Source organism: Sylvia atricapilla, chromosome 2 (genome assembly GCF_009819655.1).
Source record: "Sylvia atricapilla isolate bSylAtr1 chromosome 2, bSylAtr1.pri, whole genome shotgun sequence".
Lineage (NCBI taxonomy): Eukaryota > Metazoa > Chordata > Aves > Passeriformes > Sylviidae > Sylvia > Sylvia atricapilla.
In genome coordinates, this window is record NC_089141.1 from 27,761,976 (window position 1) to 27,783,533 (window position 21,558).

A 21,558-nucleotide genomic window follows, 5' to 3' on the forward strand; every position below is an offset into this window, starting at 1 on the left:
TTGTATCTGCACTTTAAATGGTTTTCATTTTTAGATGGCTTTAAGGAACAAAAATGAGACCCTGCTGTTAAAATGTGTAATCCAGATCTCTGGCCTAGACCACTGGCATTTCTGTGCTCTTGCAGGTAAAGGTGAAGCCACCAAGCTGATGGAAGCTGCAGAGGTTCTCCTCCAGGAGTCCTGACTACCTGTGAGGATGGAAAGGGAAAGGAGCAGGGGGCCGAGTGTTAATTTATTTCTTCCCAGTATACTTTCTGCATCACTGCTTGCTCCCAAAACTGTGAGTTCAGCTGCATGGGGCAGGTTTGGAGTTGGAGCCCCATGGAATGGAGATTTCTGTTCATCCACAATGCAGGAGTATCTGCCAAGGTTTCTCCCAAAGCTCTGCAAACCAGACTTGCTTCTGGCTGACAGAAACCCCCCTCCCCCTCTCCCATGAGGACATCTCACAGAAATCCCATCCGGTCAGCCAGTGCAGCAGCAGCACAGGAGCATTTTGCCATCTGTTGTGCTTTGCCAGCTGAGCTGCTCAGAGTTTCTGGGAGCAGGTGCCTTTTTCCAGCCCTATCTGCTGCTTCTATCCTTAGCTTGCCTTGGCAGGATAATGAGCAGGGAGGTACAGACCAGCTGAGACCTCTTCTTCTCCCCTTGAGGACCAGAGGTGTGTGCACCCCTGACACCCTCCAGGTGTGGACCACATGGTCCCAGCCCAAGTGTTTCATCTTCAGTGGCCCTGGTTTCATCTTCCTGAAGAAATACAGCTACTCTCAAAAGAGAGGGGACTCCTCCTGTGTAACTGGTCCAATATTAATCAGTCAGTAGAAGGAGATTTTCAAGATAGGTATATGGACAAGCTAACCACACCATTTTGCCCCATTCAGGGATGTGAATTGTCTTTGCTCATTTCTGTCACTTCCCCTTTACTGTCCCATATCTTTGGTCCCTTAAATTTATGCAAGGACAATTTAAAATCATGTCAGAGGGCCATGAAATGAATTTCCTCATGCAACAGATTTCAGGATTTTTAGCAATGACATCAGGGGCCATCTGGAGAGGCCAGCAGCAGCCACATATCATCCCAGAACACACACATACCCAGCACCTCCTTCCTATGTGGAAAAACACAATCAAGTCGTCCTGGCTCAATGGAGTTGTAAATGTCCTTTAAATCTGTCACTTTAATGTCCTCCTTGGAAGATGCAGAATGAGGAGGTAGGTTTTTTTCCTTATGGCTCTTTATATTATAAACCAGAGGAATTCAAAGTACTCCATGGATTTGTTACAAGAGTTCTTTGAAAATATTGTGTCCTGGCAGGAGCAGCAATAAAGTTTTGAACTGTGTTTCCTTCTGACATTCAGGAGAGTCAGAAGTCAACCTGGCTGTGAGCAGCTGAGACAAGATAAATCTTTCATGGCAGTAGACTAGCAAAGTCAGGAATGGTCTGTAGGGAAGGGTTTAATTCTCTCAAACCACGTGTAGGAAAGGTGTAAAAATCAGATTTTCCATCCCAGGGCAAAACTTCACACTGGGAAGACAGGACTACAGTGCCTGCTGCCTGTGGAATATTGTGAAATCTGTAAAAAAAATTACTGCACAATTGTAGAGCGGTTGGCCATCCTCATAGTCACATAATACCTCTCCAAAATTGCGTCAGCAAAACCAGGGGCAGTCAAACACAGTATTGCTGTACCCCAGGGCAGCAGTATCTTAAGCACCTTTCCTGACCATTGGAACTACAATGGTTTATTATACTGAGTTAAACAGAAAACTGCATGGAATGAGGAGAACAGCACAATGAGACAAATAGCACATAACACATGGAACAACCAGCAAGCACGACATGGAAATCATCAAACAAGAAAGGTGCTGTAATGGGAAAACCAGGTATTTTGATGTTGACAACTTCAGACAAGCATTCTTTTCGGTTCAGTTATTGCCTCCATACATAAGGAAGTTACACCACGTTCATTTTTGTATTTTTTTGTATTTTTTTGTATTTTTTGTACTTTAATACTTTTTGCCCAAATGGATATTTATTTTTCAGTCCAGCTTTTTCTTTCATTTTTCCTTTAATTTCTTTTTCCTCTACAGTTCATTTTAGCATAGTGGCATGCTTGACTGGTGTACCTGGCAGGCATAAAACATTCCAGGTCTGTATTTATGAAAGCAATAGACGAACTGCTTAATAGTTTCCTTGCTTTTTTTTTTTTTTTTTAATTCTTGAGAATGCAGTAAAAGACATAACCAGCTTTTGCATTTTTATTTTCATAGATTTGGGTTTTGTAAACTTTTTTGCCTAGTAATTTCTCACTCCTTCTTTTCTTGATTTGATCTGCAGTCAGCTCTGTTGTCTTCTCTTCTAAGTCTGCAGTAACCATCAAATGACTTTTTTTCTTCTTGTTTTTTTGCTCAGATTTTGTTTTCTTATTCATCCTGAATTTGAATTTCATCTTGTACTTGCAAGCCCAGCAAAAGACTTGGACCTAAAGGACCCTGAACACAATGTCCCCACTCAAAAAAACATGTTACAGCAAGTGCTCAGAAGATCTAATCCCAAACATACATGTAGTGTGTTCTGTACATGAGCAACTCTGGTTTGCTTCTGGTTACTGTACTCATTTTTCTTAAAATAGTTTTGCATCTCAGCCACTGCAACCTCCCTTGTGCATCCATTAGAATTCTATTACTGTGTTTTTTCCTCAGTTTTTGCAATTTTTCCTTGTCATTTTTTTTCTTGTGGTCACTCAGTGTTTCACTTTTGTGTGGGCAGGAAAAGAGGTTTTGTGCTGACAGTGTTGATTAATCAGTATAGCCACATGTTGGGATATTTTTAGAGGGGAAAAAAACCCCAAGTTTTGAAACAGTTTATACATGGAAAATGAAAAACTGAAAGCATTGTAACTCTAATTAATATTTAGGCGACCATTCTGAAAAACAAAAAATATTTCGTGTAAGGGACTGGTGAAATTAAAATAATTTTGGAAACTTCCTCAGCCCTTATAAAACTTTGGTTCTGTCTGTTTTAAGATGGTTCTGGTAAAGCAGACTGGAAAGTGAAGGAATGTATACAGACCATGTAATTATCTGTGAAAAGGGAGAACAGTGAGACCGCTATTTCCATAGACTGATTTCTTAAGAAATCTTCCTTAGAAGAAATTGGAAATGAGTTTTCAGGACTCAGTCAACTTAAAAATCATAAGCAAACACAATGAAGATCCCAGAATGCCAAACCTTTTTAGGCAAGTAGCTCCACAAATGCTAGACAGAAGGGGCAAGTGAGACTTTTAAACTCTTTTAAAATGTAAAGTTTATCTCCAATTCAAGTGAGACTTTTTAATGTTTAGAGGAGAATTATATTTAGGTTTGGCTATTGCAGGTCCACCAAAACTTTGGACCACTTCGATTTGCTTGTGCTGCTGTGACTTCTGTCACTGTTGAATTGGAATGCTACATCAAGGGGAATGGTTTGGAAGCAGATAATTACAGCTCCTCCAGATGGACTTTTTCCACGAGGATGTTGTATGGCCTTTTTCTTCTAATACCTCTCACTCTGTTAATCCAAAAGCACAGTTAAGGGCTGTGTGTCAGCATTAAGTGCAGAACACCTGGAGGACAGCAGCATACTTTCAGTCTTTCTTACATACAACATCCAAGAAGGGATTAGGAGACCCCCCCAGCAGAACAGATGTGTTGCTACTAGTTTTCTACCTTTCCCTATTTCATTGCATGGTCTCCTAGGTGCTAGTGAGAGTATAAGCCCCAGGAGAATAAGAGAGTAGGGGAAGGCATGAACTATAATGTGCAAAGATGAGTTCTCTGCATGTTTTTATCATGGAAAACAGTGGGATTTTTTTTATTGCAAAGGTCCTTGTACAGGAAATTATTTTAATGACAAAAAGTGCAATCTACAGGGCAGAAGTTTCAGAGCAATATGAAAAACTCCAATTATTTAAGTCACTGCAAGCTCATGGCTTTTTCAAAGGGTTTAGAAGGAAAGAAAATATAAAATTTCACAAGTATTTCTAAGAATACAGATGTTATGCAGAAGTAAAGCAACTGTTTGTGGAGCCTATAAATCCTCTTTTCTTGTAATTTGTTCAGCTTTTGAAAGGGGGCAAGAAAGAGCTGGGGAATTGGAGATGACTGACTTACATCTGTGCTAAAGAGAGAAAAAGGCTTTTTCCTTAGAATCAGATAGGCTAGTCTCTATCACAACACTGTACACTCCTCCTTTTCCTTAGGAAAAGATGAGTTCCAACAAGCAGGACATTTCTTTTGCAACATTCCCACGATATTTGGGCAGGTCAGCATTACCTTTTCAGCATCTTGTTTCTTGCTGCAGTGCTTCAGTGAAAATGATCTTTAATTATACCAGGATAAATCACAACTTTCTGTATCATAGGTGAGAACAAACCATAATCAGATTTCAACAGCAAAATCTCTGTAACACACACATCTTCATAATATCACATACATTCAAAATACAGGTTACAGAAAACAATTCCCAACTGCCTTTTCATCTATTTTACTTCTCCAGATAGGAATTCCACAGATGCTTCTAAAGGCTCTACAGACTGTCCATGTTTCTTTAGTGATGCTACAGGCACTAATTCATATCCAGAGACACAGTGAGCCATCAAACCTTGTGCAGTGTCAAATAAGTGAGCAAAGATGCAACCTTCACATTAGCATTTTCTAACTTGCTGTTTAATGCTTAATTAATGATGTTTAGTCACATAACCAAAATTGCAACTTCAGAGACTCTTGTGGGGTTTTAAAACCTTGATGCTGTTATCAACGATCCATTGAGAATGCAATTTTAGATGTTAATTTTTTTGTTATTCCAAGTACTAAAGGTATTCATGGAAGTGTATAAAGGCAATAAATATAACTATGTACCACAACCTTTTCAAATAAAAATTCTTTAAACAAACAAACAAACAAACAAACAAACAAACAAATAAATAAATAAAATTCACTTATTAATACCAATGTCCTTTAAAGCAAATGTGGTGAATAATACAGGAAATCCAAAGGGGAGAGGGTGCTTGGGCGCCATGTGCCAGAATGTTGTCACAGGGTGTATTACAGGCCAGGAGTACAACCAACAGAAATTCATCAAATATTTCTTGTTGAAGAGTGGAATTTACAAAAAAATTTTTTGGTACGACTCAGAGGATATTATTTCACATACACACAATCGTGTTCATACCAAAACTTTCTTTTGTGGAGATATTAACTGCTAAGGGAGAGATTAAAGTGGTCTTTATACTCTGTAACTACTGGTTTATGCCCTTGTCCTGCTCTCATTTTTGTCATCATTTTTGGCATCCTAAATAATTTTGTGTCCCTAAGCCTGATTAAGCACTAACACTTCCTGGCAATACTTGTATTTCTCATCCACACCCTTCTGCAAAACTTTCTGTTTGCACTATGACAAAGGTAGAGAAAAATACCAGATACAGCCCCTGTCCTCTCCAGTCATGTACCAGTCACCACGCTGATGCAACTGCCTCGCAGCTTTCTTTTTTGAGCTCAGAGAAGGTCCCTGCAAAAGCTGTTTCTTGGTCCTGGAGATCTGTGACTTCACAGGGTTTTTTTGCTCCAACACATAGAGGAAGTACAGAAAAGGCCTTAAAATCTGTGGTAACATTAAGATGCTCAAGTGAATAAACTAAAGAATTTCCGTAAAAAGCAGTGCAAGTGTTTTTATTCCAGCTCTGGGGGTATCTCTGAACACCCTGAACAGTAGAGCTGACCTCTATTTCCTAGCGTCTGCATACAAAAAAATTGATTGAGGGAAAAAAGATGTTCTTTAAGAAATCAACTCCTTTGCAACTTAATAGGACTCTGATCACCCATGTAAAATGAGTCATGTTTTATTGCAATCTTCTCTAACCCTGACCTCCTTCACTCAGACACACCTCATGGAAAGAGAGGTGGAAGCACAATTTCAAGGGCAAGAAGCAGGTAATAATATTAAATGGCCACGGTGGGACTGAAGCAATGGATTGAGCAGATTGGATTTGCCCAGTGCACCAAAATGCCCATTCAGTCCTTACTTCTTTACAGGCTGCCTTTCCAGTCCCTCTGTGCTATATTTCATGGTCAAATTCAGGTGATGACATGGACAATTTAGTGTCTGAGTTCTTTCTAACCCAGGACATGGTGTTGTAATTACACGCTCCAGCGCAGGCCTGCATTCCGAGATAACAAACAACCTTGTAAAAGAGGGGGGAAAAATCCTTTAATAAAGTGCAGTTCCCTTCTCCACGGGCTGAGAGACCAGAACAGCAAAGGAAATTCCTCTGCATTGCTCCGTACCTGGGACCACCAATCGGAATGAGCCCAAGTCACGCCAGAAATTATTCACCAGGAGCTAATGGCCACTACAAGCATGGTTTCTTCTTTGTGCTGAGTGCTTTGCTGCAGGCTTCATGCAAATACAGTTTTCATAAGCAGCTCTTTCCCAGATACATTACCTCTGACAACACTGCTTCAGTCTCTGGTCTTGCTCGAGACACTCCTCATTGAGCATCAGAGGCTTGTTCCATAAAGCAGTTTTCACACAAGTAAATTATCTTCCAGCATACACTCAATAAATCTGCACCCAAATCATCTGCATTTCCATGCTTTGGTCTCAAGACAGTCGTAAAGGACCACAGGTTAGGACTGCAAAGTAATGTGGGATGCAAATTACAGGAAAAAATACCGGTGTATCAGAAGGCAGAAGAAACAGGAATGTAGAAGATTGCACACTTCTTTTTTAAAGATATAATTAATGGAGACTTGATGGGGGAAGATGAGGCTTGTAGGTAGCGATATAATTACTGAGCTCCTTGGAAAAGTTGCAGTTTTTTCCCAGGATCAGCTTTAACATTCATTAAAAATGTGAGAGTTGTTGCCTGGTGTATTTGTTAAAAAACTTAACGTTACCACTACCTCAGCCACAGGTTAGATCTCTCTTTGGGCCCTTCAGCTCTTAGTCCTTTGTCCACGAGTGAAACAACAAAACACTTCCACTTCTGGATTGGGTGGTCTAGGTTTATCTTTCTGCCACTTGACTTTTAACAGCCCTTGGGTATTTGTATTCTTTAATTTGAGCCTCTTCATACTTGCCTTTTTTTCCCCTTATAGTCTATTTATACATATGAGTATAAATCCCCAAACTGAGGCAACATCCCCAAAATCAAGAGACAGTATTCATATATGGAGAAGACACTTCCTTTTCTCTTATACTTTTTCAAGCTCTGTCATGAACAGATGTTATTTTTTTTTCAGGCCAACTGGAACAATAGTTCTAAGAAGTACGAACCATATCATTCATCTCAGCACGGTGTTAATTCGGGGTTGATCTATACACAGGCTGGAACTAAAAAAAGACCACTCCTATAAATCATACCTGCAGGTCAAGGGTATAGAATATTTTGGAGACTCATCCACATACTAACCTCATTTTTTTAGTAAGTCATGACCAGAATAAGCAACAGACAAACCCTGATGTTAGCTCCAGTGTTTCTGGTACGAATCTGATGGAGATTAATTTAACAGAGAAAGGCCACTCTGAATGTCAAAACACAACCTTGACACGCTGAGATTGACTGGTAAGCTCCGATTTAAACCCAAGTTGCTATATTTTGGTTCCAGTATGGATAAGGTGGCCTCCAACACCTGGAGATAACAGTTTTTATGTCACTAAAATTAGCCTTCATTCCTGCTCCCAGGCCCTCATTACTGATATACTGAGTGTGCAGCACTCCATCGCCACATATAAACAGGCACAAGAAGCACAGTGCCTTACATCTCTCCTTGTGTTACTCCATGAGGAACCAAACTCACCAGAACTCTGGGGCCTTCTGGAATAGGTCCTCAGACGTCACCCGTGAGCTGGAAGGGTCACTCTGGTACTCCAAAAGATGCACCTTCCAGGAGCCACCTTATCTCCCCAGGCAGCTCCCAGAGAGAAACAAAGACCTTGGACATTTCTCACACTCTTCCCATAAACTTTTCTTTCTTTCTACTGTACAGGAAATTATGGAGAGGAAGAATATATTTGGGGTTCAGGAAGGATCAAGGCAGTTGTGGGCAGAGACTGGAGGAGGGGAAAAAACAGTGAGTGATCTTTCACCAGTGGATCTGAAACAAGCCAACGGAGCAGCTGGACTGCTCTGTTGAGGGAGAGGATGAAAGAAGCAGAGACCAGACAAGAAGAAAAGGAGCTTGGGAATGCCTGGCCCATAGGAAGATGAGAATGGGGATGAAAAGAGAATTAATTTCCAGGTGAAGATAGAGTAGAGAGGGAATGAAGATGAAGCAGGGAAAGAATTAAACTTGTGATGGCAAAATGCTGGCCCTAGCAGAAAACTGTCACTGCACCAGTGGTGATTAATTACAGTGCCTTTTTTTCATCACAGGCTTGCTCCTTTTGGAATACAACAATACATGGTTTCATTATATGCAGACTCCGAGAACAATTTAAAATAAATTCTCCTCATCCACATTACTCAAATATGGCTTCAGCCATATTTGTGCAAGGTCTGCTGTGTTTTGTGGGTGCTGAGACTCAAAAGCTGGCTTGATACATAGCAGGATGTTTTTAAAAGGCCAGCAGAGTGAAACTGCTAGTGATGTAAACAACAGTGTTTACAATATTTATTATGTGATTGAGCACGTTGCATAAACACACCCAAGCTCTGTGCACAAGCAATCACTGACATATTTACACCGTAGCTCTGGAGCCCAAATGCAAATGTGTACAATAAAGCAGCAGACTGAGACTTTTAGGCACGAGGGAACAATCATGTACCTCGTGATGAAACAAAATTGGAAGCCATTATATCTTCTGGATTTTGAAAGCAGATTTTTTTTTTTAAGACTATTTTAGAGCTAAGTGCTACTTTGAAAGACATCATAAAAATTTGTTTTCAAATGAAAGAGGGGGGAAAGAAAAGGATCCTTCCCTTTTGAAATGACGGATGTTCCTAGGAACTGCACTTCACTACAGAAGTTTCCAGTGACAGCAAATAATATTGTATTGGCAAGCTCTTAAGTGGCAGGCTGCATTGCACATCCAGAACTGCTATCTGATGGTGATTTCACAGGGGGAATGAGCATCTCTTATGCCAAGTCATTATCTTAAGCCTGTGATAACAAAACTGAAATGACTGAATATGAAATGCATGCTAAACAGTAGGGATAAAGTTAAAGAGTTCATGTGGACAATGACCTTGCAATTCAGCTAGCAGAAGATTTAGATAAATGTGAAATTTTTTTCATTTGTTTCAATGAGCTCATTGATACAAGGTTTGTAACACAGCTATACAGACACACAGAGTACCAAAGCAATATACATATAGCTACCAGATGCTGAAATAAAAAATGCACTAGTGAAGTTGTCTAACTTTAAGAGCCAGCTGAAAGTTAAGATGTGTCTACAGACCAGTAGTGAAGTAGATATTGATGTATCAAAAGTTTTCAGCATTGTTATTGCGGCTCATGAGATATGATTAATACAAAAAATTAGTTTGATATCAACTGGTGGCATTAGATATTGCAGTGTATAAAGAAACATTGTGGATGAACAAGAATTTTTGAAAAGGAGATGTGATAGTGAGACCTTTAACAAAGTCATGCTGATTCACATACACTGACTCTTCACTTAGGGTGAAGAGGATGGGTAACATCTTCAACTAGGAGTGTTTATGTGGAGATGCCCCTAGAAAAAGAAAGCACTTAGCAAGTAAGGTCATAGATTTGCAACAGCAAGCAATACCTTTCCTATGGGTTAGAAGAAAACAAGACTATTTCCTGATGAGGAGGGAAATAAGGGACACTGATCCAAGAAAAACAAAAAACAAGTATTATCAAGATCTATCCTTATCTTCCCTCTTCCACAGACTCTTTTTGCTTCTTCTCAGGCTTTGTGTCCTTCGCTCATCCAGCTAAATAAACTGAGGCAAAAGAAAGAGAAAGAAGTTCCTGCCTTTCTTCTTTCTCTGTACCAGAAAACTTCCTCATCTTGAATTGTGACCATGGCAGTCTCTTTTTTTGCTGGCCTAGCCTCCCCAGACTTCTCCCCACTAAAAACATCACTAAAAATACATTCCAGGTCCATAGTTTTGGCTACTAAGCAGTGACATGCAGCCTAAGTTTTTTGAAGGGCCCTCCTACTCCCGCCCAATGTCCTCCATTTCATCTGTGGGTATGTGACGGGCAGGCTAATCCCAAATCATGAGCCTCACTCCATCAAGTGACTCATTTTCAATCCCTCGTGACTCTCACAGACAATGTCAATGTCCCACACCCAGCATCTATTTCTCAGCTGTAAGAAAAGCCAGCACCAGTCTATCTCTGACATGCCCATGTTGAGAGAGTAACACAGCCAGTACAACAATTTAAGGGTCTGTTTGCCTAACTTTGAGGACAAAAAAAAGTCAAGTACAAGAAGCCTGTTACAAGAAGTACTTGCAATAAAGCTGTGGCCACCAAGGGACAAGACACCCCACTCCTCTTCTTCCTTGGTACATTCCCACATTTCTCCGATGCCTGCTAGTTCTTACAATGCAATATGTCCTCTTAACTGCACTCAAACTTTCCTTCTCTGGCTTGGCAACTTTTTTAGCTAATCTTAAAATAAAGTATCTTTTTTCTAGATTCATCAGTGTTTATTATCCCATAAGAAGTTCTGTCACATTGAGACTCATTACTCCCTTGTTCCAGGGGCAAAAACATTCCCTGATATATAAAACCAAAATAACCCCAGTGAAAATTCTCTCTCAAGGAACCTTTCTTCACTGAATGTGGTCTCAGAAAGCAGGTAGAGAGTAGCCCAACAGCAATATCAACAGGCCCTTCTGCAATTTTACGAAGCCGTTTTCTTGAATAGCAGATTTCCATCTGCCATAAACCTTTCCCTCTCCTCCTTTTTCTTACCCTGCACTCACTATGCAGTGACATCAGAGGTGACAGACATTTGCCCCTGCACTAATGCAAATCAAGGTCACACAGAGCAGTGAGATTGTCAGGAAGAAGCCAGAATGGGGCTGCCATACAAGTGAAGACCCAAGGGTGGCCCCAGCCCACACAGGGTGGTGGAAATGAAGGGCAGTGCCAGGGGGCTGATAGCCACTGCTGTTGAGATCCCAGGCAAGGCAACGTGATGGATCCTGTCCAGGGTCCATCTGGGAGTTCAGTGAGGAACATCTGGAGAAGGGAGATAGAGATGAGACTGGATGTGAGGCTACAGCACAGGTCTGTAGATTCCTGAGCTGAGACAGAGCCCAGGGCCCATGGAAAGTGTTCATGTGTGGAGTGACCTCGCTGCTCAAGTCTTATGAGGACTTGACAGGGACCAAGTCTTATGAGGAGCAGCTGAGGGAGCTGGGGGTGTTCAGCCTGGAGAGAAGGAGGCTCAAGGGGGAGCTTATTGCTCTCTTCAACTCCCTGAAAGAAGATTGCTGCAACAAAGTGGGGGCTTTTCTCCAAAGTAGCCAGTAATAGGACAAGAGGAAATGTCCGTCCTCAAGTTGCACCAGGGGAGGTTTAGGCTGGATATTAGGAAAATTTTCTTCTTGGAAAGGGTTATCAAGTAGTGGAACAGGCTGCCCAGGGAAGTGGTTGAGTTGCCATCCCTGACAGCATTGGAAGGATGTAGATGTGGCACTTGGGGACATGGTTTACTGGTGGACTTGGCACTGCTGAGTTGGACTCGATGGTCTCAAATGTCTCTTCTAACTTACATTCTGTGATTCTAATTAGTGCCTTAAGGACTCTGACCAAAATATAGCTTGATAAATTAAGGTGAATAACTTTTAAAATGAAGTCTCTGGAGGAACTCCTCAACAGTGAGCTCTAGTCCCAAGGCTGCAGTTTTTGTGCTTCCCACACAAAGCATCAATGAATTATTGCAGAACCAGCACACAACCTCAGTAATAATAATAATGATGTGTTGCACTGAAAGAGCCTTGGGACTCCTCAGCAGAGGCTTGTGGAAGCCAGATAATGCCAGTAGAGGGGAGAGATCATCTCCTGCCATGCCAAGACACCACAAAGATAAACAGAGAATATTTCTGTACAATTTTTGTTGGGTTCTTCTCTTCCCTTTCTAAAAAAAAATCTTATCTGAGCTGAAGTATTCCTTTGCCTACAAGATCTGTCAACTTTCTTCAGTTTTCTGGGGCTTTAATGAATGTGATTTTTGTAGGTATCTAACTTGTGGTATCTTCTGCATCTCTTGCCTGGTACATTACGCAGCTCAGTTTTGATGTCTAAGCACTGTGAAATATCTGGGCTGCAAAGCAAGTCTCTGCTCTCACCAGATAAGGAATTGTTCTTCATTAAGATTAATGTTATTCCTTTCATTTTCTCTGTCACTGACTTCTCTAAGAATTTTCCCTGCCCCTTCTCCTGCATCTCTTCTTCTCTGCAGTGTTAAAATGCAAGAGACTAACCCTGATTTACCTCCACTTCTACCATGGACCAACCTTTCTGTGGATCCACACCTCCCTTCATCTGCAATCCAACTCACATGGGACCCTTACTCGCCCTTTGCCTGAAAAAAGACACACATCCTTCATCTGAACTTCTCACCAAAGGGGCTGCAGGCCAAGGCACCAGCCCACACAGGGGCAGGCAGGTAACACTGCACATTGTCATTGCTTTTATGTTGAAGAAATCCTAAGCAACATTTATTTTTTCCTTGGATTCTCTCTCTCTGCATATTTATATATATATATATATATATATATATATATAATATATATACATAATTTTGCTATATATATATATATTACTGTTTATTTTCATACAGTCTTAATAAATCGATTTTTTTCTCTTTTGCACAACATAATGAAGTTTTCCCCAGGAAAGATTGTGTTCTGAAAAGACATTTATTCTACACTTTGTTTTCCCCTTAAGGAACTTATTAACATGGATCACTTTTTCCTTTCTCTTTTTTTTTTCTTTCTTTTTCTTTCTTTATTTTCTCATTGCAATTTGCATATTTGTTTTGTAATACTGCTTTGTGAGCTGCTTTGCCTATTTAAGGGTGATTCCATATTTTAACTTTGATTCTCCTTACTTCCCCTTAGCTGCCTTGTTCATGGCACATGTGTTTCTCATAAAAAAACCATACTGGCCGTGCTTTGTTAGGGTTGGTTCTAGCTGGTTCTTATGTATTGGGAAATGAAAAAATAAAGGTGAAGAACCAGGCTTGGGGTGGAAGAAGGTATGGTGTTTGGAGAAACATTTTCCCACCATCCTCACTGTTATGCAGTTATCCTGGAATCCTGCCAACACTTTTTGCATCCAAATTTGTCAAATTTTGTGTCCAAGTTTGAAAACCTGGCCAGCCTGCTAGGGGCAGTCAGAAAGATGAAGGTGTGGTGGGAAGGGCCAGCCTCTGCCATTAGTTTCTGCCATCGGGTATGCAAGATAAAAGACCCCAGTGTTTAGGATGCAGTTTGATGTATCTGCAGGGAGAACTGAAACTCAGGCAGAGGAAGACACTTCCAGAGGCAGCCAGGCCTGCAGGTCTGCATACTGGAAACAGAAAACAGGTGTCAGATGATATTGATTCCTTGATGTCCCTCTCTCGCCCGTGTACGCTCCCCATCTGAGCTCCACTCGCATTAGGACGGGGCTGTGTAATCTGTCTTCCATATGTTCTAAGGGGAAACTGTCTCTTCAATGGCAAAACCATATCAATTGTTCCCTGCCAGACCCCTCCCCGTGCCTTGTGATGAATGGCCCCAGCATGCCGCCTGCTCTGGGAGAGATGCACTTTGCTCACTGGAGATTGCAGCCTTTCCCCAAACCTTTCAGCAAGGTTTAACAAGTTCATATTTCTTAACCAGACCTTGCTTGCAGAACTCTGTCAGAAGTGGATAAATCAGGCTGGAGAGTTACAAAGAGGCATTATCTTGTCACGTGGGCTAAGTTCCTGGTAGGTGCTTGGGATCCTGACTACCTCTCCCACTGCAATCCATAGCAGAGGGCTAGTAAGTGTAATAAGACCTTGGGCCTTAGTGGCCAAAGTAGATTTTTATGTATATTAGGATGTTGCTGTTGAATTTTTATGCCGCCTATTATCTTCAATAGCAAGTGGTTGTGCAGTGGCCCCATGCTTTAGGGGGCGGGAAACTATTTTTACTCATCAATATTTCTAGTGAAACCACTATGTGCCTTTATCACTATATTTTTGATTGATAATGTTACTCAGTTTTCTGCTTAAAAATATGGCTTTAAAGATGAATTATTTGAGGTACCATGGTTCGGAGACTTGGATCCTACAAAAAGTTCAGCAGAATCAGAAATCTTGCACCTTGTGGAACTTGTAGATCCCAGTTACTACAATAACAGGAAAATGGTTTGTCAGGTCCAAGCTGCTGAGCAGCATCCCTGGCAGAGTGGAATCAGACCACGTTGTGCTCATTGTCTGAATGTCTATAATATTATCTGACCCAAAGATGGTGTAACTGACCCTAATCCACAGTGAAGACAAGTTTTGTGAAAGTTAGAGTGAACATGGGGAGCACAGTCTGGCATAGAGATGGACATAAGGATCAAGTGCTCCTTTTCACAGGAGAATCATGGCCTTGCACCTTCTGACAAGCAGTCCTTCTTCTCTGCCTGTGTTACTTGCCTTTGTTGTTCTCCCCACCTCACTGAAACCCGTGTTTCTTCTATTACTCCTTGTTTTAACATTTTCCCATGCTCACTCACTGCATCTTAGAGTTTTGCACCTGCTGCTGACTGCCCATGTCCCATCAGAGGACCCCGTCTGCCCCCTCCCATCAGAGCCCTTGTGGGATTAGAACCTTAAATAAACCAGGTGGATCAGTTGTATCAGGAAAGGCTCATAGAAAGTCATATCCAGAATCCAGGGTAATGATTTAGCAGCCCAGCTGCCTTCATACTCTCTTGAAGCAGTGCGGGCAGGCTTTAGGCAGGAAAAGCTGAGGTGGGTGCTCTGTGCTCAGTTCCATCACTGTGACATGAAGCTGCAGCTGCCACCAGGAGCATCTGAAGGTCTCTGCTCTCAGCATTTATGTGGCCAGGTGCAAATATTCTTAGGGAAGGCAGTGGGGGGCAAAAAGAGCAGGGCCATTGCTGCTGCACGCCATTAACACCTCCTTGAGCTGTGCACATACTTCAGGTCACCTAACGTGGGTCTGGCTGCGCTGCACAATCCTCCCAATCCTACCAGCTCCAGATCCTCCCATGGACCATGTGCAGAGTGTGTAATGTACAATAAATTTGACATGCCCACATATCCACTCCTTGGGGAACAAGGGGCACTGACATAAAATTATTAGTTTAAAACTGAGGAAGTAAGAGAAAAAGGGGCTGGTTGATTTTCCTCTTTTTAAGTAGAAATGCTGAACCTGTGGGATTCACTGTATCACTGAGTTCAACAGTTTGCTGGTGCTCAGAAAGGAATTAGGAATTTATATGGATAATGAGAGCATATACAGTTTTATTGGACAGACTTGGAAAAAAGGCTTTGAGACAAGATCTAAGTCCTTCTCATGTTTCAGGGCATAAGCTAAACATTAAGTGATAGAGGCTGGAAAGAAAAATGCTGTATTCAGTAATCACCTACTCCATCACTTCTTTCTGTCTCCTCTGATGCAGCAGACACCAAAAAGAGACAGTGAACTTCAGATCGCTGGTCCCTCCCAGTCCATGTTGGGACTGTTTCTAAGGTAAGACAGAATCAAGGGATTTGAGTTTCCCAACACAACAGTGTATTTGCACCTACCTACCCAAACAGGGGCAGGCAAGTATTCATCCCTATCCAGGCACAAATGCAGGTCTCTTGAAAAATAGGCACAGCATTTCCCCATTTTTTTACAGCAGGATGTTGTTCAGTTTGTGGCACGTTAATTACTATTTACGGGGCTGCTATAAAAATTAGTTACCTTTTTATAACAAAAGGCCCACAGCCAATATTTTATAGACAACACACGAAGAAGTTTGGAATTGATGATTTACAGATCAGGAAATAGCACTTAATCAGCTTCCCTACCTTCCCAAGTGCGACTGTGCAGTTTTACGCCACCTTGCTGTTTTCAACTCATTATTTATTGATGTTGATTGCTTGACATTTCACGACAGGATATGCTTGTTCTGAGAGGTGCACTCTGGGATTTATCCCGACGTGGCAGAGAGGTGTGGGTTATATTATTTTGCCCGCAAGTCAGCTGTATCATGTGTCCCAGCACACAGAGTGGTCCCTAGCGTTTATGTCACACAACATAAAACCTACTTTCACGGAGGGTGACTGCCTTCCCTGCACCACACACGAAGGGAGCCCAAGAATGCGAAGCAAATACCTCATTTACACCATCCCCACGGCATGGAACAGACTGCCAAAACACCACTCCTGCTCACCACCACTGACTTGTGTAACATCTTTCATCGGGTGGTCTGAAAGCTCTTTACCCCCATGAATCAATTAACTGCACACCGTCACCGTGATGTGGAAAGACGGGGGATAGCTGTAGGTAATTTATAGATAAGTAAATGGAGGCACTTCTTATGATCATATTCCATCTTAAGTGCTACAAATCACAGCCAGTTGATTAATGTCTGCAAACCCCTCAGAGCGCCTTGTGCTTCGTGCATCACTGATGAAACACTGCCAGAGCAGTTTGTGCCAGTGTGGAGTGAGGGATAGCCTGACATGCTGCCAGCAGCAGCAGCAGCAGGTGAGAAACCTGCCCAGTGTCGCACCTGATGGCTCTGTGTAGCTGTCAATTACAGCATGCAGGAGGCAGGAGGTATTGCCAGGGTTCTGCCCTCAACCCTCCCTTGCTGGAGGAGACATGGCAGAAGAAGGATGAAATAAAAAGCCTACAGTCTCCAACACTGCAGCCTGCCACCTGCATGGAACACGGGGATACAGTGTGATCATCCACATCCAGAGCTCAGTGCTCCTGACAGAGACAGTTTTACCTTGGGAGCTTCCAAACCACTGCCGTCAGCATCTCCTGGGGAAGAGTAATTGTAAAGGCATGCATGTAGCCCAAGTTAAATCAATATAAAAACAAAAAGGTGATGCTACTAGTTCTAGACACTAGCGTGGGCTTGCATTAGGTTTTAAAGCCACATGTTGTCCTCTGGAAAGGGTCTGATTGCTCTTGAAATAGTCACAGCTTTACATTCATATGAACTGACAAACAAAAGGATGGGACCACTACTCATTCATTTTCCTGGAGTTAATTTTGAAGGTAATAGAATTTCAGGGCAAGTCAAAAGGTAAAGATCCCAAGGATAGTTTATTGATGTACTCTGCTAGCTATGTTTTTGAAGAGGAAGTTGTTCAAATTTGTAAAATTTTACTTCAGTGACTTCTCTTTTGCTCACTGGGTTGGGAGATTTTGTTTTCTGTTCCCTTCTTTCCTTTATATTTTTATTTAAAACTATACACAAAGCTACTTAGTATTTGTTCACAAGCATTGCTTTAAGACAAATGAGTCAACACATATCTTTATCGAACAGCATGAAAAGTATTCCAGTATTTATGTTACAGCTGGCTGAACTGGAAAAAAAGCACCTGCAAACATGCCAGCAAACCCCCCTTCTATGAGGCAGTCCTGCAGCCTGTTGAACCTTTCCAGTCGTTTTCCATCATCCAGTAGTACAGCAACTTTTCTTCTCTTCAAGTGCTTAACCCAGGGCACACACATGCACAGGCATTTGTTGCAGATTTAGTTTGAAAGTACTTAGCACCTATTTAAACTCCACTTGACATGCTTGCATGAAGTAATTGCTCAGAGTTCATCTTGAAAAGGAGACAATATGGACAAAGCAAACAAAGCAGATCATATTCTACAAATCCAAAAATGTGGCTGAGCTTGAGCAGAATACAAAAGAGAAAACTTTTAGGAGATTTAAGTCATGAAGGCAATATGTATGGCCCGCGGAGTTTGCATTTTTTGAGAGCTTTGTAGTGAATGACATCCTGACTTTTAACAAATGTCATTTATTTCATTAGGAAAGATTTTCGGTGGCACTGAGGTGAGAGCACAAGCCCAAAAACCTAGTGAGGCTTTATAAGTGGACAGAAAAATAAAGCTAATGAGAAATTTAAATTAGCAATTAATATCTCTGTAACATTTAGTGGACAATAGGAGGTGGTCTACAAGGCTTTATGAGGAATGAGGAAGTAGTGTGTTACACTGAGGCATGGAAAGTTTCTGGTGTCCTCACTTCAAAAGACCCCTGGAAAACCAGAGGAGCATTCACATGGCATCTGTACAGATACAATGAATCTGTCTGAACTCACTCATGTTACAGAAATTGATAGCAGCAATTCGCAGGTAACGTATTCCAACATCTTGGAATCTGTCTACTCCAATATGCCTTACTGGAGAAAGCTGTAGAAAATGTAGTTATCAAAATACAGTTAAGAGGTGATTCAACCCCCAGCCTCAGAAAACTAAAGAGCACTTAGACATCTAATCAGTTCTCATGGAGTAACAGAATCCCAGAATCATTAAGATTGGGAGTGACCATGAAAGTTATCTGGTCCAATCCAGCACCACCATAATCACCTCTAAATCATATCCCCAGGTGCCACATCCAGACCTCTTAAACACTTCCAGTAGTGATGACTTCATCACCTCCCTGGGCAACACATTCCAATGCCTACCTACCCTTTCAGTGATTTTTTTTCTCCTGGTATTTAATCTAAACCTCCCTTGACACAGATTAAGGGTATTTCCTCTCATCCTTTCACTTGAGACATGGCAGGAGACCTCAAAATCTAACACTCTGTGTTTTTATAAATACATATACCTAAAGTTAGGAAGACTTAGAGATTCCCAACATTGTTCCTGGTAATTTTCAGTGATTATCTTTATTATCAAAATACGTGTCTATTTTCAGTTTGGATTTGTCTGGCCTTATCTTTCTGTCATCAGTACTAATTAAGCCTTCCTGTGATGAAGAAACACCCCTAGGGCATTTATTGTTTGTTTTCTTTGCATGGAAATATTTCCACAGGGTATCACACTCATCTCTGACTAGTCTATTCAACAGAAGAGAAAAATGGACTCTCAAAGTTTCTCCACTTTTTCTATAGCTGAAGTTTCCATAGCACCCAGACAATTGTTGTGACTCTTGTCTGCTTTCTTGTCAAGTTTGAAAATATTTAAAATTAGGGAAGCTGGAATTGAATTAATTATCCTCAACCCATTTTCACCAGTGCCGCGTACAGGGGTGAAATCTCTGTTCTTCCACGCAATTTCACACGCACCTAACGACTGTGCCAGCTTTGTCTGCCACCTGAGCCAGGTGGAGAGATGGAGAGATCACGTCTCAAAGATGGAATTTCATATTTGAGCTGTGTCTGGCTGGGATGGAGTTAACTTCCTTCACAGCTGCGGGGAGTCAGTGGGTGGCTGGGGTCACTCGTGTGGGGTCCATCCATGGCAATATTTGATATTACATTTTGTGATGAAAATATATCATAGACACTTGTTTTGAAATGCTATTGAAATGAAATTGCAGGCTGTGTGAAACCTTAAATGCCTATCCCAAATCAAGGTCTCCATAACACTGTTCTGATAAACTCTATTGTGTCGCCCCTTTTAATCGCATTGACTGGACCACTGAGTTTCTTGTATAACTGATCTGTGCACTTTAAATTTCCCTCTTAAATTTGATCCTGACAGTGAGGAATTAATCATTCCAACGCTTCAAACAGTGTATATCTGAGAGAAGATGCCTGATGTTAATTAACCCAGCAAATGAGAAAAATACTTAAATTCAAGTGAATGTCACTTGAATTTAAGCTAGGGGGAGCATACAATATTTAACCTTTGGAATAAGTGTAAGATGCAGAAGACTCTCAGCTCCCAAAGTCTTAAGGTTAGTGCTGTGTTTGTTTCAAAAATCTATGACATAGACCAGAGGTGATCCATGGAGCATCTGAACGATTCAACCTGCTCAGAGACTGCCTTGGATGGTCCTGTCTCCTGAGCATGGGGTAAACTGGTGGCAGCATTACTCTACATGAGTACGCCAGAATGATCCCTCCATCATGTAGAGGGCACCCTGAACCTCATGACACACACTGCTGTCCCACTGAGAGGTTGATGTGGGAGAATCCAGTGGTATTCATGGAAGAAGTTACCTGGGAAAAAACCTTTCCTCTTAAGCTGGAAGTGTGTTTCCAGTCTGCATCTTTTCTAGGGGCCATTTAAACTCAAGAAACAGGCAATGAGCATGAAAGGGATACATAAGATGGACAGCTGAACTATAGGAAATGTCATACCTACAAGGCCTGCCCAGCCCAGTTCTGTATGATTCCCTACTCCTAGAATAATATTAGTGATTTCTTTGTTCAGAAAATAGGCATCTTTGGCCTAGTTGAGGCTCAAGTTGTACAGCTCAGTGCAGAAGTTTGGGCTGACATTCTTCTGCTAGTGCTGTGCAGTGTTATTTTAAGGACTCGTTTTAAATCTCATGAATCCACTGAAGGAAGACTTAAAAAAGAAACATGTCCAGCTTCATCCTGCCACAGTGTTGAGACAACACTAGTAATCCCTCCAAGGCTTCAAAGATTAAAGGGAGAAAGTATCATTGCTAAAGATGACCTATGTGGGCATGAGTACAAGCAAGGGGATAAATTGAAGGAAATGAAAGATATTTCCCATCCTGCCATGAATGTGTGTCAAGTAGCAATCTACACCTCAGTGGGGAGAATAGGAACTCCATGGCTGTGGTCTTTCTGGTCTTGGTCTGGCAAAAGACTGGAAATCCCCTGAGAACCTTCTCCTCAGAGTACTGCCCTCAGGACTCTTGCCCTATCCCAAGTCTATCCTCCCTGCTGTTCCCCATGGAGGCAGGAATACTCTTTCCCAGAGACCACGCTCTGTTTGCTCCCAGCCGGTGAGTGGGGTCCCTCTTCAGTCACCCTTGCACATGTGCACTTCATTGTACTAAAGCTATGTAACAGTGCGGGCTTGATTTATGAGGGCTGCATTTCTTCCAGTGATCCCTGCTGGTACAGGACTCACTACTTCCCTTTTATGTGTCTGTGTCAGAGGGCAACTGGCAACCAGCTGTTGGAAACTGATGTAAAAAAAAAACCCAACACAACAAAACCCTTTATTATCATTGTGATATTATTTCAAGTCCCAGTACCTGCCTACAGTCTCTGTAAGCAGGGCAATGGAGACTGTGGCTGCAGGCTGACTTTACCACTGCTGTGAAGAAATTAAAATGATATCACTGAATTTCCAAGTTGGACAAGGGACTGGGGTTGGCGAACAAAAACACATCCCCACTACAAAGTAAAACTTTTTCAGACTGAGGACGTGTTTTCTCAGTATTTACACTCAGTCTTTACACTCAGAGACCATATGATTGATATACATATTTCCTCCTCCTAGGTGTCTGTTAATAAGGGGATAGCAAAAGCTCAGTAAAAATAATTATAATAATAGCATCTTTTTGTTAAGGGAATCTCCTCTCATATATCAAATCCAGTCAATCTATTGTGCTGTTGTACATTGTACAGATACAGCAGGGCTGGAGAGAGGAGGGTG